This window comes from Rattus norvegicus, chromosome 3, assembly GCF_021556685.1.
Source record: "Rattus norvegicus strain SHRSP/BbbUtx chromosome 3, alternate assembly SHRSP_T2T, whole genome shotgun sequence".
Lineage (NCBI taxonomy): Eukaryota > Metazoa > Chordata > Mammalia > Rodentia > Muridae > Rattus > Rattus norvegicus.
In genome coordinates, this window is record NC_141536.1 from 158792446 (window position 1) to 158819998 (window position 27553).

Below are 27553 nucleotides of genomic sequence, written 5' to 3' on the forward strand. Positions count from 1 at the left end.
TGTATGTGTTCATGTATGTGTGTGTGTAGGGATAGAGAGAGGGAGAGAGAGGGTGTGTATGTGTATGTGGAGAGAGTGTGTGTGTGTGTAGTGTGAGAGAGAGACAGAGACAGAAAGAATGGAGAGAAAGTGTGTACGTGTGCATGCATGTGTATGAGGGGATAGAGAGAGAGGGGAGAGTGTATGCGTATGTGTGTAGAAAGAGAGAGAGAGTGTGTGTGTATGTGTGTGTGTGTAGTGTGTGTGTGTGTGTGTGTGTGTGTGTGTGTGTGTGGGTGGGTGGAGAGAGAGAGAGAGAGAGAGAGAGAGAGAGAGAGAGAGAGAGAGAACAAGGAGGGATATCTGAATATGGCTCAGCAGATAAAAGCACTCGCTGCCCAATCTGATGACTTGAGTTCCATCCCCAAGATCCACACGGTGAAAGGCGAGAACCAAATGCTACAAGTTGCCCTTTGACCTCCACACGTGTGCCACGGCATGCTCGCATACAGCCAAATAAATTAAATGTAATTTTGTTAAAGCCTAAAATATTAACCATCAGGCTTTTCACAGAGAAAAAGAAAATTCGTTTTGAAGTCTCCGGCTCTCAGGCAGTCACTGAGATTCCTCCAGGTGTCCGGCTAAATCGCCTCTTGCCCACCTCTTTATCGGGAAGCAGCCCGTGACTGAGCGGAGTTCTACCTGGGGATAAAGATGGTTCCTGATAGAGCGGCAGGAGGCAGCTCCTTTCTGCTTGCCGCTGACTAGAGATAAGATGGATCCTCACCAATTGTCCTGGGAGCCCTCAGGGAGGTACAATGGAGCGCTGTGAGAAACCTGAGAGGAGCCTAAATTTCTGAGATGCTTGCTGCCCTTTCACCCAGTGTTGTGGCTCCCTATCCCCAGATTTGGGTTTAAGCCACCTTCCAGTCCCTGCAGCTAAACTCCTCCTCCCCCATTGGAATCTCTTGCTTATTAGCCCTATCTGTGCGTAAGAAACCCAAGGTTGACATAGAAAGCAAGAGCTGCCCAGGGCAGTGTGCACGAGGCCAGCTCTGTCCGGCTCCAAGCACAAGCTCCTATTCCCCGCGGCGCTGAGGGTCACGGGACCCCTCCCGATAGTTACTGCCTCTCTTCCCACTAGCAGACCGAGTTCTGAGGAACGATGGTCAGAGCATATTACAGAATCCTGTTTTCATTTGGTAGGAAGTTTCATTTGGACTCTGCAGGTCTGGAGTGAGCTGCAGAGTCCACGTCCAATGAGCCGAGCACATCCCCATTGGCGCCCTTCTGTCAGAGGTTGCCGAGCTTCTGTGAAGAACCCGGCGGTTTGTAATTAGGTTTCGGTTGTCATTTCGTCTGTGTTTCAGTGACTGAAGTCTGGTGAGAGAAGAAGAGTTCAAGTAAAGTTTCACTGGTTGTAAGATTCTGTGTTCTGGGGGCTGGAGAGATGGCTCAGTGGTTAAGAGCACTGTCTGCTCTTCCAGAGGTCCTGAGTTCAAATCCCAGCAACCATATGGTGGCTCACAACCATCTGTAATGAGACCTGATGCCCTCTTCTGGTGTGTCTGAAGACAGCTACAGTGTACTTATATAATATAATAAATAAATAAATGTTTTAAAAAAAAGATTCTGGGGGCTGGGGATTTAGCTCAGTGGTAGAGCGCTTACCTAGGAAGCACAAGGCCCTGGGTTCGGTCCCCAGCTCCGAAAAAATGAACCAAAAAAAAAAAAAAAGATTCTGTGTTCTAATACAACTTTATTGACAAAATAGGTTGAGATCCGAATTTCTTAATGAATCACAGTTTGCTCCATGTTGGCTAGACCTATCATGATTCATTTCTCAGCACTGGGCCAACTTCAGTGTTTAAGGTGCTGACTAAAAGCAGGGTGGTGGTGGCGGTGGTGGCAGCATGTGCCTTGAAGCCCACATTTGGGAGGCAGAGGCAGGCAGATTCTCTGTGAGTTTGAGGTCAGCCTAGTTTACAGGTTAAATTCTGAAATCTATCCTGTTCCAGGACAGCCAAGGTTACCCAGAGAAATCCTGTCTTGAAAAACCAAAACCAAAACCAAATCCCCAAACAAAAACAAAACAAAACCAAACAACCAAACAAAAACATCAAACCAACCAAACCAAAAAAAACAAAACAACAAAAAACCGCCCACCAAACCAAACAAATAAAAAACCAAATCTGATTAAAAGTTGGATCAAGATTCTCTTAGAAGTGCTAAGTCAATTTCACACAGAGTTACCTGGGAGAGAGATGCATGTTAGCCCTTCCTTATGATCTAGTTATAGATTACCATAAAGTTAATTCTCCAGGGGTTAGAGGTGTGACTGGGTGATTTAGAGCTCACGTCCTATAACTCCACTCCATAGGAGTCTGTTGCCCTCTTCTGGCCTCCACAGGCTACTACACTCATGTGCACGTACCCACCCATGAGCACACAGAATTAAAAAAATAAAAATAAAATCTTAGTCTCTGCGTAACTTGTGCTGCTTTTAAAGACAAATACTCGGAGTTAAACAGGTACAAAACGGTCCCCATAACTGCTGTGGAAGCTCCTTAGCATCTTTTCTCCATTCTGCCACGAGCTTGGGTCACACCCCAGGAGACAGGAGTGCCTGAGGCAGGCAGGACAACATTCCAAAGCTGGACAGAGTGCATTCTGATCTGAATGATGAAACCATAAACCATCAACCAGCAGCTGGCCACGGACTCAGGGAATGAGGCGGGAAAGTGATAGGTGAAGGGTGAATTTCTAAATTTCCTCATGCACCTGAGTGAAGCCAGGTGTCTCTGGATCATCTGTGAAGTTAGAAAAAAGGCATTTTTTTGCCCAGGTATGTTCATGTGGTGTATGTGCATGTGTGTTTGCACGTGTGCGTGCATGGAGGTCAGAGGTTGACATCAGGTGTTTGTCTCCATTGCTTTCTACCTTATTCCAGGCAGGGTTTCTTGTTTGAACCTAGAACTTTATGTAGTCAGCTTGCTCCAAGGGCTCCCTGTCTCTATGTCCCAGCCACTGGGGTTAAGAGTTTCTATGGGTGCTGATAACCTGGCCTCCAGTCCTCAGTTTGTATGTCAAGCCCTTTACACTCTGAGTCATCTCTCCAGCCCCAAATACTCATTTCTGATATCACCGGAGTCATCTTCTCATCCCTTGCTTCTCCATCCAAAATGATTCCTGAGTGGTAGGAAAGCAGCCACTGTAACAAACATTGCTGGGCTATGGACACACACACACACACACACACACACACATACACATATACACACACACATACACACATACACACACATAAACACATATATACACATACACACATACACACATATACACACATACACACACATACACACATACACATGCATACACACACATGCACACACATACACACATGCATACACACATACAATACACACACATACACATATACACACATACACACATACACACATAAACACATATATACACATACACACACATACACACATACACACATATACACACATACACACATACACACACATACACACATACACACACATACACACACATACACACACATGCACACACATACACACATACACACACATACAATACACACACACACACAGACACACACTTCTCTGCCCACCCACACCTGGACCCACTCTCCACAATTCCAGAAGGGCGAGCGCCTACCTCCATGCAGTTATCACTGTTCAGAGAATTTTGCAGACATAAAAAAGAACAACAACAGCTTTTATTCTGTGAGCTGTCAGCCTGTGGCTTCCCATGATTCTCTCCTATTCTTACTCCACACAGAGGTCTGGACCGAGGTGTCAGGCAGTACACGGTAAGAGCTGGCTTTGAATCCAGTCCATTGCTCCAGAGCTGTGGATGTGGCTTTTGCTGGACTGCGGCATCACACTCCCAAGTTGCTACTCTGGTGGAATACCTGGGGAGCTTATGTTGCCCCAAGACAGAGGCAGAACCCATATGAAGACCAGCTGTGCAATAGTGTGGCATCCTTGGAAAGAAAATGGTCATGGTTTGGATAACCTTGGGCTTCTCTAGACTGCTCACACCAGCCAGCATTCCATGAGAACATGGGGCCAGGCATGGTGGCTCCGCCTTTGATCTGCCTCAGGAGGCAGAGGCAGGAGGATCTCTCTGAATTTGAGGTGAGCCTGGTCTACATAGCAGGCTATCCAGGGCTACATAGTGAGAAGCTGTCTAAACAAACAAACAAATAAGAGATGAGACATACACATATACACATACCCATACATACACATACATATACATACATACACACATATACATACCCATACCCATATACATACATATACACATACACACATATACATACTATACACACATACATACACATACACACATATAAATACATATATACCCATACACACCTATACATACATACACATATATACACACATGCATATACATACACATATATACATACATATGTACACATACATATACATATACATACATGCACACACACACATTGTTCATTTGTTTGAGACAGGGTCTCTCAGTGCACACACTGTGCGGTCCAGGCTGGCCTTGAGCACACAGAGATCCCCCTGCCTCTGCCTCCTGAGTACTGGGATTAAACCGCCCAGCCTCTTCTGACATTTTAATAACACCAGTACACAGGGCACTTTGTTACAAGCGTGGCTTCTTTGGAGGGGCACAGAGCGTGCCATTGGCTGAGGGTCCAGCTCCAAGGTTCCTGCTAATAGTGTACATTTTATGCCAACTTGGTGACTTGTGCCTCGCTGTCAAACAGAAAACTTTATTTCTGCAATTCAAGTCAATTTAGGCATGTCAAAGTAAGAATCCTACCTGATTTGGATTTTGTGAAAAAGTGAAATGTAAGGGGCGGTAGAGACAACTCAGTGGTTAGGAACGCTTGTTGCTTTTCTGGAAGATCCAACTTCAGTTCCCAGCACCCGTATCACGTGGTTCACAACTGCCTGCAAATCTAGCTTCCGGGGACCTAACACCCTCTTCCGGCCTCTGCTAGCATCCTCACAGTTGAGGTGTACACACACACACACACACACACACACACACACACACACACACACGGACGCACACGAATCTTTGAAACTTTTTATTTTGTGTCTGAGTGTTTCGTGTGCACACATGTCTAAGTGTATATACTATTTGCATGTCTGATGCCCACAGGTCAGGAGAGAGCGTCACATCCCTTGGAACTGGGCTACAGATGGTTGTAAGCCATTGTGTTGGTGTTGGGATTTGAACCTAGGTCCTCTAGAAGAGCAGCCAATGCTGAGCCATTTCTCTCCCACCCTGCACTGTGTGCTTTAAGGCATCATTTGTTAACGTCTCACAATGACCATTGTGGAGGGGTTTTGTTTCATCCTCCAGTCTGGATGAGGGCTTAGAGACCGGTCCAAGGTTACCCATCCCAGAGGTAGGACTGCGTTCAGCACTGAGGTCTGGAGATATCCTTGTCCAGTCTCTCAAAATTAAGAAAGTATGGCATTATAGCTTTGTTTTCAGCAAACCAAACTGCTCCAAAGTTAAGGTTATGGCCTGGATAGACCCTTCAAAAATATGATGCAATCCCTAGCCTGGAGATTATGAATGGAAACCCTGGCCAGGAACTTGTGAATGAAGATGGGACACCCCCATCCCTGCCCATCATCCTGGAACCTGTGAATGGAATTCCTAGCCTGGAGAAGGTTATGAATGGAGTCCCATCCTGGAACTCGTGAATGGAACCCTATATGGAAAGGGGTCTTGATAGACGTGGTCTAGTTAGGATGGGATGCGGACGGTTTCGGCTCAACAATGGAATCCTGTGGTAGAAGATGCTTTTCACCCATCCTTTCTGAATCATGGTGAGTTTTCCAGCGTCTTCATGAAGTGTAACAGGGCAACCGGCCAGTCACAACCGAACAGCAGACAGGCGACTGACTGTATTGGCCTTCTGGGATGCTTGGTGTCAAAACACTTAGAAGAGTGAGAAAAGGAATATACTCCACTCACCAAGTTTTGGGGATAGAAAAAGGTGTGTGTGTGTGTGTGTGTGTGTGTGTGTGTGTGTGTGCGCACCCATGTGCTCACATGTTTATATTCAGTATGCCAAGACTGGAGGAAGATGCCAATTGTCTTCTTTCTCTATAGATCTCTTTCCTAGTCTCTTGAGACAGGATCTGTCTGTCTATCTATGTATGTATGTCTCTCCTGGGAGCTACTCTGGCAGTCAGGAAGCCCAGGCTAGCCTCCTACCATCTCCCCAGCCTGTACTCCAAAAGCTGGGTTGCAGGTACAAATGAACACATTTGGCTTTTTTTTTTTCTTTTTTCTTTTTTTCGGAGCTGGGGACCGAACCCAGGGCCTTGCGCTTGTTAGGCAAGCACTCTACCACTGAGCTAAATCCCCAACCCCCACATTTGGCTTTTTACATAGGTGTTGGGGACTGGAACTCAGGCCCTCATGCTTGCAAAACAAGCATTCTTACCCACTGAGCCATCTCCCCAACGCCCCAGTGATTTCTCACAAGGATGCTATTCATGCCAATATGTCACAGGCTTTATTGTTATCTTTTTCGCTGTTGTATACAAGCACGTGCACACATGTGGACATATTGCATTACAGCTGGGTGTGGAACCCCTACTGAGCTCCACCGGACACATCCTGTCGCATCTTGGTAAACACTTCACGGGTGTCTCCTTTTCCTTTTCCTTAGGCTAAATGCGAATACATACAACCTTGCAAGTAGAAGCTCTTCAGAGCTTGCTCTGTGGGGTGCACACTGAGAGACTTGAGAGTGACTGAGCCAGAGAAAAAGTCTTGCCCCTTTCCTTCCTGGAAGCGTGGCAGAAAAAAGTTGATTTTAGAGGGCTCAGTGGTTGAGAGCACGGACTGCTCTTCCAGAGGTCCTGAGTTCAATTCCCAGCAACCACATGGTGGCTCACAGCCTTCAGTAATGGAGTCTGGTGCTGAAAAAAAAAAATCCTGTAAATGAAGGACAGATCATGGGTGCAGGCTGTGGCCTGGGGCGTGGCTCATTTGGTAGAGTTCGCCATCATTCAAAAAGCCCTCAACCCATGCCCCGTGAAGCTTGGTGATGCGCACCTGTGATCTCAGCCCTCAGGAGTAGAGGCAGCATCAGAGGTCAAAGGTTGGGCTGGCTGTGTGGCTCAGTGGGCAGGAGAAAATGGACTCCTGTGAGCGGTCCTCTGAACTTTGTACTTGCACACGGCATGTGCGTGCCCCCAAATGCAATAAAAAACTAAAACAAACCTGGAGGTTCGAGGCCATCTTTGGCCTTATGGTGTGTTTGAGTGTGTCAGCCTAGCACGTGCATGCAGTCACTGGTGAAAACCCGTGAACTGTGGACAATAAGGTCCAGTCTTTTAGAGGAGTTGTGAGGGGTATAGGCAGGAACCAACCCTCCGCCTGGTTCTGGGCAGGAAGGAATGTTCTCAAAAGGGGTGTCACCCAGACCGTGGGGGTTTGTTCTGGGGATGCTGGTGATGTGGTTTTAGACTCAGGAAGCTCCCTTTTCATGGTGATGTGGGATCAGAGACATGGCTCAGCAGCTAAAAACACTTCCAGAGGCTTGGAGTCTAGTTCCCAGCACCCACACTGGGTAGCTTCAAAGTGCCAGTTACTCCAGTTCCAGGGAGATCTGTCACTCACTTCTGACCTTCTTAGGAATCCAGACACAGACACACAGAGGCGCACACACACATATACACAGACATATACACACACAGACACACACACAAACACACATAGGCACACACACACACAGAGGCACACACACACAAACACACACATAGGCACACACACACAAACACACAGAGGCACACACATACACACACACAAACACACAGAGGCATACACAGAGACAGAGGCACATACACATATACACAGACATATACACACACAGACACACACACAAACACACATAGGCACACACACACAAACACACATAGGCACACACACACAGAGGCACACACACACACAAACACATAGGCACACACACAAACACACAGAGGCACACACACACACACAAACACACAGAGGCACACACAGAGACAGAGGCACATACACATATACACAGACATATACACACACAGACACACACCCACAAACATAAACGCAGACACATACAGACAGACATACATACAGACATACACAGACACAGACACTTATGCATACACAGGCATTCATATAGACATACACACACACAGAGAAAGACACTCACACATACTCGGGCACACATACAGACACAGACACACAGAGATACACACACGGGCACACACACAGACACACATACAGAGGCACTCACACGGACACACACACACACACACACACACACACACACACACAAAGTATTTTTAAAAGCAGGTTGACAGGTCCTGAGAGTGTGCATTTTCTGACATGTTCCCAGGGTACCTGCTCCCCTGTCACATCCCCAGAGCCCTCTGGAGACTCAATCTTTCACATCCAGAGAGTCATTACAACACCAGCTTCTCTCCTCTTGCGGGGTGAGATGCTGTTCTCTATTCACTTAAGTTGTCATGATGGCTTTTCCCACAGTCACTTTTCAACAGAGAACTGAGTTGTTCATCCCTTGGTGAGCCCACACTGAGCCTTGGTCCCCAGGGACCTTGACCATCTGTCTGTCATTTGTCCATCCGTGTATCCATCCACCCACTCTCCTGTCAGGCACTGATTGAGCTATTTGGGTTTGAGGAGTTGGGTGAGGCCTTGTGACATAGGAAAGAAAGAGACACCTTCTAGTCTTTCCTGGGGCTCACAGCTTTTGAAAACCCCTTCTCTATACCTGCAAATCCGGTTCACACCTATGCTCCACTCAGTCGTGATGATGATGATGATGATGATGGCTTCCGGGTGTGGTGGGGAAAATGTTCACTGTTCACTGCTGAGATCTGCTCTGTCACTCCTGGCCACCCCTGGCCTCGGTCAGGCCTGACTGTCGGAACCTCTCCATCCCTGCTCCAGGGGCTTCTTCTCCCAAGATTCCCTGACTATTGACTCTCGGATGTCCCAACAAGGCGGCTCACGCATCCTCCTCTCTTGGAACATTCACTAAGCCATTAATTTTACTGATGTCCCTGACTAGCCTGTGTGAGGTCCCTAATGTATACATCCACCGCACTTTTGAAAAGTACTGTCTATATCACTGACTCTTTGAACCTTCAGTTTTCTTCTGAGGCAAGTCCTATTAATACCCATTTAACAGGCAAGGAAATCTGAGCCCAGAGAGGTTGAGCACCCTGCGCCTAAGCACATGGTTTGTGACTGGCAGAGCAAGGTCAGGAACTGGCTGGGCAACTTCTGGTTTTCTTTCCCTCCCTGCTCTGCAGCTGCCCAGTTGTCTGTCTTCCTGGCTGGGCTCCAGCTGCTTCCAAAAGCCAGGAGGTCAGGTCTTCATACATACATATATATACACATACACATACACATACACATACACATACACATACACATACACATACACATATACATATACATATACATATACATATACATATACACATATGTGTGTGTGTGTGTGTGTGTGTGTGTGTGTGTGTGTGTGTGAGACAGGCGGCCAGGTCTTCATATCTATCTATCTATCTATCTATCTATCTATCTATCTATCTATCTATCTATGGGTGAGTGACAACCTGGTGCCGTGGTGACCCGTGGGCTAATGGGAAAGGACCTTGGTTCTATTTGGCTTTTTCCTGACGTATGATCAGAGAACAATAACCTGGCTTCTCTGGGGATGCATTCCCTCACTCAAAAAAAAGGTGAGTTCCCACCCTCCAACAACTGTTTCCCTGGGTAGCCGTGATGATTAGGGGATCTAATGATGGGAAAGGCGCTTTACAAACCCCAAAGCCTAGGGTGAATACAAGCGACTGTTTCTGTCTTTACCCGTATGTTTCCTAACTGTCAAAGCATGTGGAACCCCGCTTCAGACTTGTTCTTCATTCGTTTCTGAAACAGGGCCGAGAATGGCTGAGGCTTGCCGCCAACTCACTGTATAGGATTCTTGTCTCTCCCTTCCAGAGGGTGCTGAGATTATAGCATTGGTGCCATGCCGGGGTTGATGGAGTACTGCGGATCAATGGCGGGGCCTCCCACATGCTAGGCAAATATTCTACCAACTGAATCTTATCCCCAACCTGGAAAGTTTTCGGCACCCAAGAACCTTACCTATATTATTATTAACCTTTAAGAATATGTGAGGGGGTTGGGGATTTAGCTCAGTGGTAGAGCGCTTGCCTAGGAAGCGCAAGGCCCTGGGTTCAGTCCCCAGCTCCGGAAAAAAAGAACCAAAAAAAAAAAAAAAAGAATATGTGAGCTACAACAATGGCTGACACGATCTTTCCCCGGGCCCAACAGTTGGCAAGGCTATTATGAGAACAACCAACCCCTTTCTGATTGGATTTAAGATCCACTCCGAAGAAGAAGACACATGCCTGGGGTTGTAGATCCGCAAAGATTCCACGGTTGGGCGACTCAGGCTCAGAAGGTGAATTTACTATTATTTTTGCTAAATACAGCATTGCTTTTCAAATGCTCATGTCTATATCCAAAGACTCCAGGAGCTCTCTCAGCAGTGAATGGTGGGTGCCTCTGGGCAGTGGTGGTTAACACGGACACTCGCAAGGTCAGGATGCAGAGGACTCGGGTCTGTGGAGTGCTGAACCACACCTGGGACAACTATGTCATTTCCCGCCAAGGCTTGGTCAGGAGAGCAGGCAGGACGATGGTAAAAACTCGAGGTTGGGTAGGACTGGGCTGAAGCTGTGTCTGAAGCTGGATATGGCAGGGTTGTCCTGCTCCCAGAGCCTCAGCAGCTGTGTTTTCCTGCACAAGATCAAGCCAATTAACATCCCAGGGTGGAGGGGGAGGGGTCATTCTAGCTTCTTTTCTGTGTCTGTGAGGAAACAAAAGCAACCCAAGGAAGGAAAGGGCTTACTTATTTGGCTTACACCTCCAGGTCCCCTTCACTGAGGGAGGGCAGGGCAGGAGCAGAAGCCCCAGAGGAACTGTGTTCACTGCCTCAAGCATACCCACGCTGAGGACAGAAGCGCCTGGTCAGGAGTGGTACTGCCTACAGCAGGCTGTGTCCTTCAGCAACTGCCATCAAGACAACGTCTACTGACGTGACTGTATGACAATCCGATTGAGGCCATTTTTCAGGTGAGAGTCTTTCTTCCCAGGTGGCGACCCTATGCTGTGTCTGAAATTGACAACCGAACTCTCCAGGAACTCCTGAGCCCCCACCTCTAGCTGAAGAGCTAGTGACAGTTGGTGGCTTACAGCAGAGGCAGTTTATTTTAAGTATGTGGTATTGGTTGACCACACTCTGGTGGAGAGGCTCTCACACATAAATATGTGCGGCACAAATTGGTCTTGGTGAGTTATTAGGGGGGAAGAAGAGGGTTGGGAGGGTATTGGGGTGGATCTGGGAGGAGTCAGGAGATGCCTATGAATAAAAATACGTTGTATGCACATCTGAAACTCTCGAAAGTTAATAAAAAATATTGTGTCAAAAATAAACATGTGGGGGTTGGGGATTTAGCTCAGTGGTAGAGCACTTGCCTAGCAAGCGCAAGGCTCTGGGTTCCATCCCCAGCTCCGAAAAACAATAACAACAACAACAACACCCCCCCCAAAAAAAAAAGCATGTGGGCTCTTCCCTGTTCTGACTTCAACGTGGAACACCCTTCAGTGTGTTTGAACACTTAACAGCACTAACACAAATCCAGCAGGCTTGGTTTACTGGAAGCATCAAGAGGGGCACTCAGGAGTAAACAATACTGGCTGGGGCTGAGTTCTCTGTCCCAAGCTGGCTTGCCTGCTGCTAGGGGCTGGGAGTGCTTGTCTCTCTCTCTCTCCTCTGTCAGATCTTCCCACAGGCTGAGACTCGACCTCTACACCCAAACACACGCGCATAGACACACACAGACAGACAGACAAACACACAGATGCACACACAGACATAGTTCCCCCCTCCGTCCCCCCCCCCACCTGCTCCCTGACTTCCCACAGCTCTGTGCTACCTGTTGTCTTTACAAACAGGTGACAAGCAGGGCTGAGCTGAACAGTTTGTTACTGTGGCTGAGCCTTTGCCTCCCTTAGGGCAACGCTGCTTGTGAAGAACTTGTTACTTAAGTAACGGAATCTGTGCTCCGACTTTAGGAGTTCTGTTGGCCCTGAGAGGAAAGGCAGGGCCAACAGGAAGTGGGTATCCTTTGTCCTTTAGACACAGAGATTGAAAGAGAAGATGGTTACAGTCCGCACTCCACTCGGGAGGGAAGTCAGACTTCTCTTGTGAGTTCAAAGGCGTCCCTGAGAAGAGCTGGAGTGGCCTTTAAAGTGAAAAGCTTAGGTGATTTAAATGAGCAAGCCTTCACAGACTCGGAGAAGGTAAGCAACAGGTGTGGCCAGCACCGTGAAGAAGCGACGACCAGAGAGGGCAAACGGTGTCTGACGATGTCATCTGTCTGAAAAATCGCGTGTAGCTGCAGGTATGTGAGTGTGTGTGGCGAAGAGACAGGGAAGGAGGAGGTCGGCCATTAACAGGACCTGAATGAGGAACGGGAGGGGCGGAGAGGGGTGTGTCAGGAAAAGGGGTGACTCTCTTTTTGGTTATCTGCACTCGCCCGCGAGTTGTTTTCTTTTCCTTGTGCAGATTAAAATAAAAGCAAAGAAATCTAACGGCCAGAAGAGGCCCCGAAGTCACTCTTTAATCTATAGAAAACTCTTAAATTTTTAAGAATATGAGTCTTCTGGGACAAAGACCTTCCTGGTCTGGGCATATTGAATAAACCGGTTTGCAAGCTGATTCAGACTCCTGCTCTAACCAAAGAAGGTAGATGACATAGAATATCTTGGGAAACTCTCCCCAGCAAACAAAAAGGAAACATTTCTCTCTCCTTCCTTCTCCTCCTCTTCTTTCTCCTCTCCTCCCTCCCCTCCCTCCCCTTCTTCCTTCTCTCTCTCCCCTCCCCCCCCCTCTGCTCCATATTTGTCCCTGCATTTCTTGTACATGGGGTAAGCTAGACCCAAAGGGACACACATGGTATGTACTCACTTAGAAGTGGATATCAGCCATTTTAAAGGAATGGGCAAATCTCAGAGGACCCAGAGTCCTTGGGACTATCATTTAACAGGCACATCCTACTTAAAAGGACCCAATCATGCATTTGAATATTAAAGGGAAGAAGTCACAGTTAAAAACCAGCCCCTCTCAGAACTGGGGGCTGTGTTCCCTCAGCGCTGGTTTTTGGTTGGCACAGTAAGACAATCTTACCGCCTTTCGGCTTTTAGATTAATTTTTATGTTTTTGCTTTTTTCTGGCCTTTTTTTTTTTTTTTTTGGTTGCTATTCTTTGTCTGAGATAGGGTCTTCTGTAGCCCAGGCTAGTTTGGAACTCCCTATGTAGCCGAGGATGGCCCTGAACTTCTGACCCTCCTTCCTTTCCCAGGGTTGAGTTTATAAAGCTGTGCTGTCACAACAGGTTTTGTGCAGGGCTGGGGACAGAGCCCAGGGCTTCCCGGCCGCCAGGCAAGCACTCTGCTCACAGAGCCTCCCCCAGCCCCTGGATTACCTTTAAACCAAACCAAACCAAACCAAAACAAAACAAAAACCCAAACAAACCCCAAAACCAAAACCAAATCCTAAGCACGTGGGTGCTTCAGTACAGTGCTTGGTACCTGTGAGGCCAGAAGAGGGTGTTGGATCCCTGAAGCTGCCGGGCGGGTGCTGGGAATCAAACCTGGGTCCTTGGGAAGAGCAGCCATTGCTCCTTAACTACAGAATCATTTGTCTAATCCTTTTTCCTTTTTTTTTTTTTTTTTTTTTCAGAGCTGGGGACTGAACCCAGGGCCTTGCGCTTGCTAGGCAAGCGCTCTACCACTGAGCCAAATCCCCAACCCCCTTTTCTTTTTTTTAAAAAAGATTTATTTATTCATTTTATGTATATGAGTACACTCTAGCTGTCTTCATGCACACCAAAAGAGGGCATCAGATCTCATTTCAGATGGTTGTGAGCCACCATGTGGTTGCTGGGAATTGAACTCAGGACCTCTGGAAGAGCAGTCAGTGCTCTTAACCACTGAGCCATCTCTCCAGCCCCAGTCCTTCTTCAAGTGAATTAGATGAAGGTTTAATTTCACAACTACCTGTGAATTCAGCTCCAGGAAACCCCACACACCCTGTTCTGGACTCACAAGGTATTTGTGCCCAGACCCCCAGGCTGACACACACACACTCGCACACACACACACTTTAAAAAATTGATCTAAAAATAAATAAAAAGAATTGAGACCCTATTTTACAAAAATAAAAAAAAATTGTTTTTGAAGAAGCCAGGCAGTGATGGTGTACACCTTTAAACCCAGCACTTGGGAGACAGAGGCAGGTGGATCTCTGTGAGTGCAAGGCCAGCCTGGTCTGCACAGTGAGTTCCAAGACAGCCAAGTGACACAGAAAAACCCTGTCTTGAAAAAAAAAAAAAAACAAAAAAAAAAGAAAAAATACATTGAGAAAAAAATGGGGGTAGGGGTAGGTCTGCAGAGATGGCTCATGGGTTAAGAACATTTGCTGCTCTTAAAGAGACCCCAGGTTATCTCCCAGCTGGTTAACTCATTATCACATCTAACACCAGCTCAGGGATCTGATGCTCTCTCCTGCCCTCCACAGGTGTCCACACACATGTGGCATACACAGACACAGATGCAAGCGTATGCACATAAATAAAAAATGCATTTAAAGAAGAGGACTGGGTACAGAGGTACAGGGCTTAGCCTGGGCGTGGTCCACCATTTAATTCCTAGAACTACAATGAATCAGTCGATCAATCAATAAATAGCCAATGAAATAAATAAATACCAATGAAAACGAGTCAGTAAATAATAAAAACACCCTCTCATTGATAACTCCTGGAAAGAGGTGAGGGTGGGGCATAGCTTAGTTGATGGAGTGCTTATTTGGTATATGCAGGTTCCAGCATGTTCGGTTTTCCAGAACTGAGTCAAACAGACATGGAGACACTAAGCCAGCATTGTAGCCTAGAATTTCAATCTCAGTACTTGGGAGGCAGAGGCAGGTAGAGCTCTGTGAGGTTAAGGAGGACTTGGTCTACAGGATGAATATCTGTCTCAAAAAAAAAAAAATCAAATACAGCAGCAATGAAATAACCATTCTGAATTCTATCTTCCTGAGATTTACATGGTTTCTAAAAATGGCACGGGAACCAAAGGTTTAAAAAAAAAAAAAGAAAAGAAAAAAATAATAAAGACTGGGAGCCTAATGTAAGCAGTTTTCAGTGACTCAAGACTTCTTTTAAGTCATGCATTCACATGGTGTGTGTGTGTGTGTGTGTGTGTGTGTGTGAGTGTGTGTGTGTGAGTGTGTGTGTCTGTCTGTGTGTGTGAGTGTGTGTGTCTATGTGTGTGAGTGTGTGTGTCTGTGTGTGAGTGTGTGTGAGTGTGTGTGTCTGTCTGTGTGTGTCTGTGTGTGTGTGTCTGTGTGTGTGAGTGTGTGTCTGTCTGTGTGTGTGTCTGTGTGTGTGTCTGTGAGTGTGTGTCTCTGTGTGTGTGTCTGTGTGTGTGAGTGTGTGTGTGTCTGTGTGTGTGTCTGTGAGTGTGTGAGTGTGTGTCTCTGTGTGTGTGTCTGTGAGTGTGTGTGTGTCTGTGAGTATGTGAGTGTGTGTGTCTGTGTGTCTCTGTGTGTGTCTGTGAGTGTGTGTGTGAGTGTGTGTGTGTCTGTGAGTGTGTGAGTATGTGTGTGTCTGTGTGTCTGTGTGTGTGTGTGTGTCTGAGTGTGTGTGCGCGCACATGTGCGATCTCTCTCAAAAGGGGATTTATCAGACTGACTCTTGTACGTGGTCCGGGAAGCCCAACAATGGCTGCCTCTCACTGGAGAGGCCAAGAACCTGCTAGTTGTTCAGATCATAGTCCACAAGGCTGGATGTCCCAGTAGCCCCGCCCTGGTGCTGCAGCCCTGGAGGATTCCCAGAGAGCTACAGGACCTCAATCTACACAGGAATCCTGAAGAACTTAGTTACAATATCTGTGAAGGAATGTCAGCAATGGGACACATGAACTTGGCAGCCAGAGTGAGGGCAAGCAGGCAAAAAGCCTGAAGTGTTCTTAATAAACTAGAGTCAGAGGTACCTATCACTTCCTCCTGTGGCTTTCTACAAACAGACCCAGGAACCGCGTGGCTGGAGCTGTCCGAGGTCATCACTATCAGGAGGTTGGGTGCCATCTTGGAGACTGGTTACCACACTGACAACAGAACGTTGCAGAAGGTTGTTCCTGGCTGTATCACTGAGCCACATCCCCAGGTCTCCTTTTTTCTTTTCATTTTCAGACAGGGCCTTACTGTGTTGCCCAGCCAGACTTTGAGCTCCTTCTGTAGCTCAGGTTGGTCTAAATGGGATCCTCCTGCCTCAGACTCCAAAGTAACTAGGAAGATAGGCTTTCTCCACTCAGCCTGGCTAGCAGAAGACGGACTCTGAGGAGAAGCTCAGCTTCGATTAGCAGCTTAGCTTATGTAGGAGACAGCTGTTTTGCTTGGAAGAAGAAGCCTGGTGTTAGGCCAGCCTCTATCTGGACTTGAATCTTGAGATCCAATTAGTGGAAAAATTGACTTTGATGTGCAGATATTGAGACCAAACACATGCACTTGTAGACTTTAATGAACGTGTAGCTGTGCAATCAGTTAATAGTGTTGGGTATCTAAATCCTTTGAGGGTACCTGCTTAAGCCGAACATGGTGGTACACATTGGTAATCCAGCTCTTTGGAGTCTGAGGAAAGAGGATATAGTTTCAGGCTGCATGGCATGTGCACATATGTGTCCATGTGTATGTGTATGTATATGCACACATACATATATACACGAATGCGTGCATACATTTTACATACGCAATACATAGACTGTGGGAATGGTTTCACAGCAAGGACAGACTTAACACGTGCAAAGCCTTTAGGTTTAATCTCTAGGATCAAATAAAACCCCGAACAGAAAACTTGGTGGGCCTTTGGGATGCTTCTATGCCTAAGATATTTTGACTGATGGAAGGACTTAATCTGTTGGCCAAGTCCCACTCGGTTTGCTACTCTTGCTTGTTTTCTTGTGGACCCTGGGATTGAAGCAAGGGTCTGACACATGCTAGGCAAACCTTTCCCCGCCACCGAACTCTATGCTCAGTCCTTTCTGCATTGAAAACTTGGAAGACTCCGGGATCCTGGCACAGTCACAGACCCGGCCCCTCTCATCCCTACCCTGCTTCTGAGCGGCCACTGAGCACCCATGCTCACACCCACAGGGTGTGATGAACACCCGCAGTGCTAAGCCCGAGGACCTGAAGATGAGCGTGAGAAACCCTGCTTGAGAAGCACCAGATGCAGCACCATTTCTATCATGGCCTTTCTGGGCCCCAGCTCTCTTCTTATATGGCTGAGGATGGGAGTGGAAAGATGGTGGGGTATGTCTTGGCCACAGCGAAAGAGGATCCAGGTGCCATTCCCCACAGTTATATCACCTCACTGGTTGTGAAGTGGTCTTACCAGTATCTTAGCTTGGCTCAGAAGCCGATGAACCATGGTAGAGAACTTCAATCTGTTTCCCTGCGTGCCAGGAAGGGTGACTGGGCTACCCTGCGTCTCCAGTTCAACATCCTCGACTGTCAGCTCTGTGGAGTGGAGCCCAAATACTTCAGTGGAGGAGACATGTATGCAGCTGAGCGGGACCTCATGCACATGACTGAAGAGCTGAGGGGGTGCCAAGAGCGGAAGTAAAAGGGCAGGCACACACTTGTGCTGACGGCCATGGAGAACATGCAACATGCCTCTGAGCTGGGCACAGAGAGGCCTGTGCAAGAAGGGCGAGGCTGCTCAAGATAGCGGTGGGGACAGCAGGGACTTTAGCAAGGTCAGTGAGACGACAGAAGGACACAGAGGTCAAAGACAGTTCAGAACCTCTGAGAGGCTGCCCTGCCGGTCCCATCCTCAAGCATGAGATTTCCCAACGAACCAGACAAACAAAGAAACAAAGGCTTTAAAGACAGTCTCACTAGGTTGTCCAAACTGACTTGAACTCACTGTAAACTTTCAATCTTCCTGCCCTGGCTTCCCAGGGAGCTGGGAGTACAGGCCTGAGTTAACCTACCTGCTTCCACTCATTTTTGAAAAATGTGGTGTGTGTGTGTGTGTGTGTGTGTGTGTGTGTGTGTGTGTGTGTGTGTGTGTGATGTATACATGCCATGACACACCCGTGCAAGTCAGAGAGTAACCTTTAGAAATAGTTCTCTTCTTCCACCCTGTAGGGTCCAGGTCTCGAACTCAGATCACTGGGCTTAGCGGCAAGCTCTTTGGTGCCATATCATAGCCCCTCATCAACTTTCCATGAGGTATCACTGACTACATGAACCTGTACGGCCTGAATCTTGTTGGTGGTAAGACATGATTTCACCAGTCTAAGTGCTGGACAACAACATTCAGTCTCTCCTCTCCCCTCCCCCAGTTTTCTTCTATCCTTTCCCTTCCTTTCCTTCTGTAGGGGAACAGTTCTCAACCTGTGGGTGTTAAGAGCCACCGCTGTATGCATGTGTCCCGGGCTGGCCTGTAGGTTGCTGTGCAGCCAAAATGACAGCTTGGGCCTCTGCTGCTTCTCCAGGAGATTGTGTGCATTTCCGTTATGGCTGGTCTTGTCTGTCTGTTTGTTTTGTTTTGTTTTTACTGAGACTCAGACCCCTGGCTTCACGCATGCTAGGTAAATATTCTAACAACGGAACCACATCTCCAGCCCGTTTTTTCAACTTTTGGTTTCCTTTTTGAGGCAGGATCTTGCTGTTTCCTGGCTGCCCTGAGACTCACTGTGTAGACCAGACTGGCCGTGTACTTCCAGCAATCTTCCTGTCTCCGCCCCCTGAGCGCTGAAATCATAGGAAAGAATTACCACGTCCAATTTACACTGGGAAACCTGAGTTCCAGGCATGGCTTGCGCCTCCTGTCTTAGTGGGAAAGTTGTCCTGTAGGCTACCCAGTGCTGGTCTGACCTCCTTTCTGTGTATATGTAACTTCTTAGAAAGACCTTTCGGTAGCCCTCTTGACTCTAGGCTCTCCTCCCCTCTCAGAGACAAGGTCTCATTATGTAGATCAGGCTGGCCTCAAATCATAGAGATCCACCTGGCCCTGGCCCTGCTGGGAGTGCGGGGATCAAAGGTGTGCGCCACTATGCCCAGTTTGTCTCTCCTCTCTTTTAGGGCCTAATTTTGTATTTTTTGTGGCACTCCACAAAATACAATTTTTTATTATTTAGAAAATGATTTATTGATTCTCCACCCCTAGAAATATAAACTCCTTGCCAAGCACATCCACTTTAGTATTTATCCTCTGTTCCTAGTATGATGCCTGGTATACGTAAAAGCTATCTATGAACTCTGAGTTAATTATTGAGGTCTGAGATATACACAGCTCGGTGGCAGAGTGCTTGCTTAACATGCAAGAACCCTGGGTTCAATCACAGCACGCGCACGCTCACACGCGCACACACACACATACACACATATACACACATACACACACATACACACACATACACACATACACACATACACACACATACACACATACACACACATACACACATACACACACACGCACACGCACACACACACACACAATCTGTGAATTCATTATTGACTCTGGGAGTGTAGTCACAGGCAGGTGACCAGTATTTGATCATAGTCAGTTTGATTTATACGCAGGTGGCTTTTACTTGTTTTCTGTGCAAGGGTTGCCTTTCTGTGGAGTGGTGATGCCCGGATGTCTGTGCCGTGTGCACTGCGAGCACGAAGCTGCCATGCCCGTTGATACCAGATGGAGGCATCATAGTAGACCTGTATTACTATTTCTTCTTCCTCCCGCCCCCTCCTCTTCTTCTTCTTCCTCCTCATTGTTATTTATATGTATATGTATTTATGTACATGTGCCTAAATAGGTCACCTGGAACTGGGGTTACAGGCAGTACTGTGGGTGCTGGGTGCTGTGGGTGCTGGGTGCTGGGTACTGTGGGTGCTGTGGGTGCTGGGTGCTATTGGGTGCTGGGTGCTGGGTGCTGGGAGTGGAACTCAGGTCCTTTGCAAGAACAGTAAGTCCACGCTCTTTTCAGCTAAGCCGTCTGTCCAGCCTCACTGTTTTTCCTCCTGAGGTAGGGCCTTACTACTGAATGCCCAGGCTGGCCTCGAACGTTGGCAGTCCTCTCACCTCAGGTCCCCTCAGTGGCTGGATTACAAGGGTGAGCCACCCTACTCTGCTTGAATCATCTCTTTAAGCCCATGGATGGGCCAGAATTCCTCCAGTTCCAGTCAAGGTAGGGGTTACAGTCAGGGAGCACTCAGCCCGCTTTATTCTATCATAGGCTTCCCTTTGTTTCCGGTAAGAATCTCTTCGCTGCGGCTGGCCCACAGGAGACGATTAACCTATCAATGCGAGGATCTCTTTGGGATCCAGAATTTGGTCTAAAGTTTTCATCTTGTCTTTAGAAGCTGTCCAGGCATGCGGGTTTATGGATCAATTGTCTGTAATTACCCCTTAAAACAATGCCTGCGCCCAAATAAAAGATTAATCAACGATGCCCCTGGGCCCGTGCCCGAATCAAAGATTAATCAAGGAGCTCTCTACTTGTCCCGAGATTTAGACTTCAAGCCCTGCCCCGACTTGGTGCAGCAGTGCCTGGCGCATTCGTCCCCATGCCTGAGGTGTTTGGATTCGGTGTCTCAAGAAAAATAGCTGTTGGTCACCAAGGCCTGAAGCTTAATTGAATTTGCCTTAATGCATTTTGCCTTCTGACTTGCCAGCGTGGGAGTGGGAGCTGACGTCAGGAGACACGCCTCCTAATACCCGATCTTTGAGAGCGAGCGAGGTGTCTGAGGATGTGGGAAGCCATGAGAACGAGGAAGTTGTGGATGTCTTGTAGGATTTCTTTTCCATCCTCTTAGCTTTAGGCATTGACAAATGATGTATCAGTCACCCCAGTATCACCCAGAATCAAGACAAGAGACCTAAAGTGAACTATGACATCATTTTGGAAGAGTCCTGTGGTTTTTATTTTGGTTGGAGTTGGCATTTGATTTAGGCTCCGCCCCACAGTTACCTGGCAACAGCCAGGTGAGCCTGACTCACTATAAAAGGGGCTGCTTGGGTTGGGGATTTAGCTCAGTGGTAGAGCGCTTGCCTAGCAAGCGCAAGGCCCTGGGTTCGGTCCTCAGCTCCGAGAGGAAAAAAAAAGGGGGGGGACTGCTTGCCCCCCCCTCTCTTGTCCTCTTGCTCTCTCTCTTCTTCCTGCTCCCCACCTCTCCCCGTTCCCCTCCCCTACTCTCTCTCCACTGCTCTTGGCCAGCCTCTACTTTTTCTCTCTCTCTCTCCCTCTCCCCTCCCCCTCCCTCTCTGCTCCCCTCCCCATGCCTTGAATAAACTCTATTCTACACTATATCTCGGGGGTGGGTGGGGGGATGCCTCAGCACAGGCCCACAGATGCACTCCCTCACCCCCCACTGTGCCTAGACCAAACATATTCCTTCCTTCTTACCTTTTTTATAAAACACACTGGTTATAAACTCCTTTTTTCTTTTAGGGAACAAGAAGACATGGGAAGGACGCCCTGGTTTGCCTTCCTGTTACTACAATAAACATCTTGACCAGAAGAAGTAACTTGGGGACGAAAGGATACATTTGGTTTACACATTTCCGTCAGAGACCATCGCTGAGGAAAGTCAAGGCAGGAACCACAGGGAAGGCTGCTCACTGATGTGTTCTTTTGGCATCTGTTCTCTGGTAGCTTTCTCATACAGCCCATGACTACCTGTCCAGGGATGGCTCTGTCCACGGTGGCCTGGCCCCAACCATATCAGTCACCAGTCAAGACAATGCCTTACAGACACAGGCACAGGCAATCCCCCCATCGGGCTTCCTCACTGACTTTGAGCTGTGCCAAGCTCACAGGGGAAGCAAAGCAGGACTGGGGCCTGGGAGGATGGCACGACTGTCAGAATACTTGCTGTTTCTGTGTGGAAACCTTAGCTCCAGTGCCCAGCATACCCCAGAAAAGCTTCCTTGCTGCAAACCTAGCTCGGGAGAGCCTGTGTCAAGGGAATCCAGGTTCAGTGGGAGACCCTGTCTCAGGGAATCCGGGTTCAGTGGGAGATCCTGTCTCAGGGAATCCGGGTTCAGTGGGAGACCCTGTCTCAGGGAATCCGGGTTCAGTGGGAGACCCTGTCTCAGGGAATCCGGGTTCAGTGGGAGATCCTGTCTCAGGGAATCCGGGTTCAGTGGGAGACCCTGTCTCAGGGAATCCGGGTTCAGTGGGAGACCCTGTCTCAGGGAATCCGGGTTCAGTGGGAGATCCTGTCTCAGGGAATCCGGGTTCAGTGGGAGACACTGTCTCAGGGAATCCGGGTTCAGTGGGAGACCCTGTCTCAGGGAATCCGGGTTCAGTGGGAGACCCTATCTCAGGGAATCCGGGTTCAGTGGAGATCCTGTCTCAGGGAATCCGGGTTCAGTGGAAGACCCTGTCTCAGGGAATCCAGCAGAGTAGTGTTGCAGGATAGCTGTTGCTTCCTCTGGTCCCTGTGTGGTGCATATACTAGGGCACGCACGACACACAACACACACACACACAGCACACATACACACACAGCACACACAGCACACACACAGCACACACATAGCACACACACACAGCACACACACACACAGCACACACACACAGCACACATACACACAGCACACACACACACAGAGCACACATACACACAGCACACACACACACAGAGCACACATACACACACAGCACACACACACAGCACACACAGCACACACACACACAGCACACACACAGCACACACACAGAGCACACACACACAGAGCACACACACACAGCACACACAGCACACACACACACAGCATACACACAGCACACACACAGCACACACACAGCACACACACAGCACACACACAGCACACACACACACAGCACACACACAGCACACACACACACAGCACACACACAGCACACACACACACAGCACACACACAGCACACACACACAGCACACACACAGCACACACACAGCACACACACAGCACACACACAGCACACACACACAGCACACACACAGCACACACACACAGCACACACACAGCACACACACAGCACACACACAGCACACACACACAGCACACACACAGCACACACACAGCACACACACAGCACACACACAGCACACAGCACACACACACAGCACACACAGCACACACACACACAGCACACACACACACAGCACACACACACAGCACACACACACAGAGCACACACACACAGCACACACACAGCACACACACACACAGCACACACACACAGAGCACACACACACAGCACACACAGCACACACACACACAGCACACACACACAGCACACACACAGCACACACACAGCACACAGCACACACACACAGCACACACAGCACACACACACACAGCACACACACACAGCACACACACACAGAGCACACACACACAGCACACACACAGCACACACACACACAGAGCACACACACACAGAGCACACACACACAGCACACACAGCACACACACACAGCACACACACAGCACACACACACAGCACACACACACAGCACACACACACAGCACACACACAGCACACACACACACAGCACACACACAGCACACACACAGCACACACACATAGCACACACACACAGCACACACACAGCACACACACAGCACACACACAGCACACATACACATAGCACACACACACAGCACACACACAGCACACACACAGAGCACACACACACACACACACACAATGCGTTTTGACCACACTCACACACACCCCAGTCCTCCCATTAACTCATCCTGTATCTATTCACGACCCTTGCTGAACTTCATGTCCCGTTCCAAGCTGGGATGCTGACTGGTTTGATCTTGTGCAGACAACCACGGCTGCTGTGAGTTCACGGCTGTGACAACCCTGCCATCTCCAAAAGACACTGTCATCCTGGTCCCCTTGACCTCTGGCCCTTACGCTATTTCTCACTAATATTCTAACCTGTTTCCTGAGCTTTGGACGGCAGAGGGATGATATAGACGTTGCACTGTGGCCGAGACAGTCTCCGCGCTTTAGCCAGGAATGAGTTTTTGTGTTAACCACCATCCACTACACAAGGAAGCGTCTTTGATGAGGTCAGAGAACTTCACTAATCTATGGATAAAGAACTGTGAATTTAGAAAGCGGTTTGATACTATTTCTATTGAGCAAAAATAATAGGAGTAGATTTAACCTTGGGATCTGCGAGCTCCCGACTATGGGTTCGTGTCCAGATTTATAGACATAGGTGTGTGCTTTCCCTTGTAGAGCGAGGCCTTAAATTCTATCAGTGAGCGATTGGCTGCCCTGTAACACTCGTGCCACTAATGCGTCCACGGCAGATCCTACCAGGGCAGTCATTACTGGAGCTCAACGATAGTCAAAGACAGCTGGGTATCTATGTGTGGATGACTTTTCTCTCTCAGGAGCCTCACAGCACCTTCTTGTCCTATGAAAATGAGCCATCAGGAAGGAAGAAGTTTCCTGGTTAGTTCCAGTTTGAGTTCTTCATGTCTTGTGACTTTTCTGTGTGATGTTTTCAGCAATAGGGTTCTACCATTGAGTTCTGATGGGCAACTGAGAGTCAGGGCAAAGGACTGATTTTTTGCAGGGTGTGTCTCTGGGATACCCTAACCAACATATGTGTGTGTGTATGTGTGTGTGTGTGTGTGTGTGTGTGTGTGTATGTGTGTATGTATGTGTGTGTATGTGTATGTGTGTGTATGTGTATGCATGTGTGTATGTGTGTGTATGTGTGTGTATGTGTGTGTTTGTGTGTATGTGTGTGTATGTGTGTGTGAATGTGTGTGTATGTGTGTATGTGTGTGTATGTGTGTATGTGTGTGTATGTGTGTATGTGTGTGTATGTGTGTGTATGTGTGTGTGAATGTGTGTGTGTATGTGTGTGTATGTGTGTGTGTGTAAAGCTTATAAAATGGTAGGTTCGTGCATAGCGTTTCCTTATTAGCTACCCCTATACCTACCTCCTTCTTCACTCTCCCCTTCTTTCCATCTTCAGCCCCCTTCCCATTATTTCCTCTTCCCCTTCCCATTGCCCATATTCTACTGTCTTCCCTTCCACAATACCGTGCTCCCTTTCTCTCTTCCTGTCTTCCAAATTTAACACACACATCTAAAGAGTCAATGGTAGTACCCGCATATGAGTGAAGTCTTTATATAATCTTTGTTTTTCATTTTTTAAAAAAATATTTATTTAATTTACATGTATGGGTGTTTTCCATGCGTGTATGCGTGTACACCATTTTCACGTCCGATGCCTGTGAAAGTCAGAGGAAAGCATTGGTTTCCTTGGAACTGGAATTACAGATGTGTTCAAGTCAAACTATGGGTCCTTAGTATTGAACCTGGGTCCTCTGGAAGAGCAGGATTACTTCGTCTTGAGTCCTACATTCTGAAGGAGGTTCTATCATCTGCACCAAGCAAGAGTTAGGGGAGTAGGTGAAGCCATCAAGTGAAAGAGACACTTTGGAGAGGAATGGCTTTACCTTGAGAGTCCCCCAGAAGGATCGACCAGAAGATCCTGGAAGTTTGCTTCTCTTGCCTATGTTTCTTTAACAAAGGAGGAAGCAGGCACTTTCAAGTAGGCAGCTCTGAGTTTCCTTACCGAGGTCAGCCTGGCTGTCTAGACTTCATCAGGCTATAATATCCCTCGGGGTCATGCAAGATTCCTGGTGAGAATGTTCTTCTAATCTGTCAGTTTGGGTCATTCTACACGGTCACTTTCATGTAAGGGCATTAGGATTCTGGGAGGACACAGGATCAGCGAGGAGAGGTGATAAGAATCTAACGAGCAGGTAATGTGTGTCTGCAGTGGGACCACGGGTCTGTAATCCTAGTTTGTGGAGGTGGGGCCAGGAAGATCAGAAGTTCAAGGTCATCCTTTGCTAATGATTGAGTTTGAGATAGCCTGGGCTATCTGAGAACTTACCCGGAAAAAAAAAAGTAAGAATCTAAGTAACATTAGATGCTATGAGGCTCCCTTGTACTCCAGCTACCAAGATGAACTAGGGATCTAGGAAAGGGCTCACTAGATGCTATCCCTAGGAAGTTAACAGTTACTTCTTTATCCTAAAGAAAACCAGTGATGCCCGTGGTTGGGCTAGAAGATGATCATTTGAGATTTCTGACTTTCCTCTTTGATGGGGTACATTAATATCGGACTAGCTTATACCTCCTTAGCCCACATTCATATATTAAAATACTGACCCTCAGTGAAGTGGTGATAGGAGGGAGAGCATCTGAGAACTGCTGAGATCATGCTGTGAAGGCTTCAGAAAGGATTTCCGGAGGGTCCAGAGAACCCTCACCAAGGGAGCATACAGTGAGCAGTTGGTGCTCTGAAGCCAGGAGACATTCCCACCCCACTGCGCCCCACCCTAGCCACCATCCCTTCACCACAACCCAAACACACCAGCACCCTTATGTTGGACTTTCAGAGTTGTGAGAGATACATTTCTGTTATTTGTAAACTGTCCAATCTATGGCATTTTATTGCAGTAGATCTGAGGGGTTGACAGATATGTATGTTAATTTTTGATCTTGTGATTATATTGATGTTTGAATTAAGATTCTGCAAGAATGAGTAAAGTCAGGTTCTGGAAGAAAAAAGAAAAAAAATCCCACTTCCTGGTTTAGGGGTCTGGATTGTTTATGACTTTGATTTCTGGTGTTATATAGGTATTTACACTGAATTGATACATTCCCTTCTAGCAGGAAGAGAAAGACTCTTAAGACATAGGAAATATCGGAAACACACAAAGCCCAGGAAGTGAATGAAACTTACAAGGTCCTGAAAATTATAAGGTACTCAAGGCCCTCCTCCCAGGTCATATAAGCAATAACAGTTGCTGGGAAGAATGCTTTCAAGCAGCAGAGGTGGCTGCAGGCTGTACAGGGAGCACCAGGCATTACCACCCATGCTGGGGTGGACTTTTTGGTGATGAAGTCGTCTAAGAGCCAGTCGTGTTCCTGTGAATAATCTTTCACCCATACTCTCAGTAAACTCACTGGTTCACCAAGCCAGACTTGGGTGATACTGGTTCATTGGGCTGTCGTCAGCATTCTGCAGGGGGCAAAGGGACATTTGCTTATCTCTCTCTGGGAAAAGCCACAGAACATGTAGGTTTCTGCTCTTTCTTTCTCCCTTTCCAGTTAATGATTCCTTAATTGGTTCAAACAGTAACAACAAAACACAAACACATAAACCCCCATATAAATACCGAAAAATGCCATGAAATGGAGCCTCCACTATGTGTGTGCTCTGTCATATGCATCAGGGATAAACAAGAAGGGAGCCCTTCAACCAAACACTATATGAACATACAGCAGAGAGAACCATATAATGCTTGAACA

General features: G+C 47.6%; 1 long non-coding RNA gene across 1 annotated transcript in view; it reads left to right on the forward strand.

Moving 5' to 3' along the window:
• Positions 1 to 12260: 12260 nt before the first annotated feature.
• Positions 12261 to 27553, forward strand: part of LOC120101473 (uncharacterized) — a 26245-nt gene continuing 10952 nt past the window's right edge. Inside the window, exons 1-3 of the long non-coding RNA XR_015684011.1 lie at positions 12261 to 12527; positions 18337 to 18465; positions 21648 to 21847. This is a non-coding gene — a long non-coding RNA (uncharacterized LOC120101473). The remainder of the gene's footprint in view (positions 12528 to 18336; positions 18466 to 21647; positions 21848 to 27553) is intronic.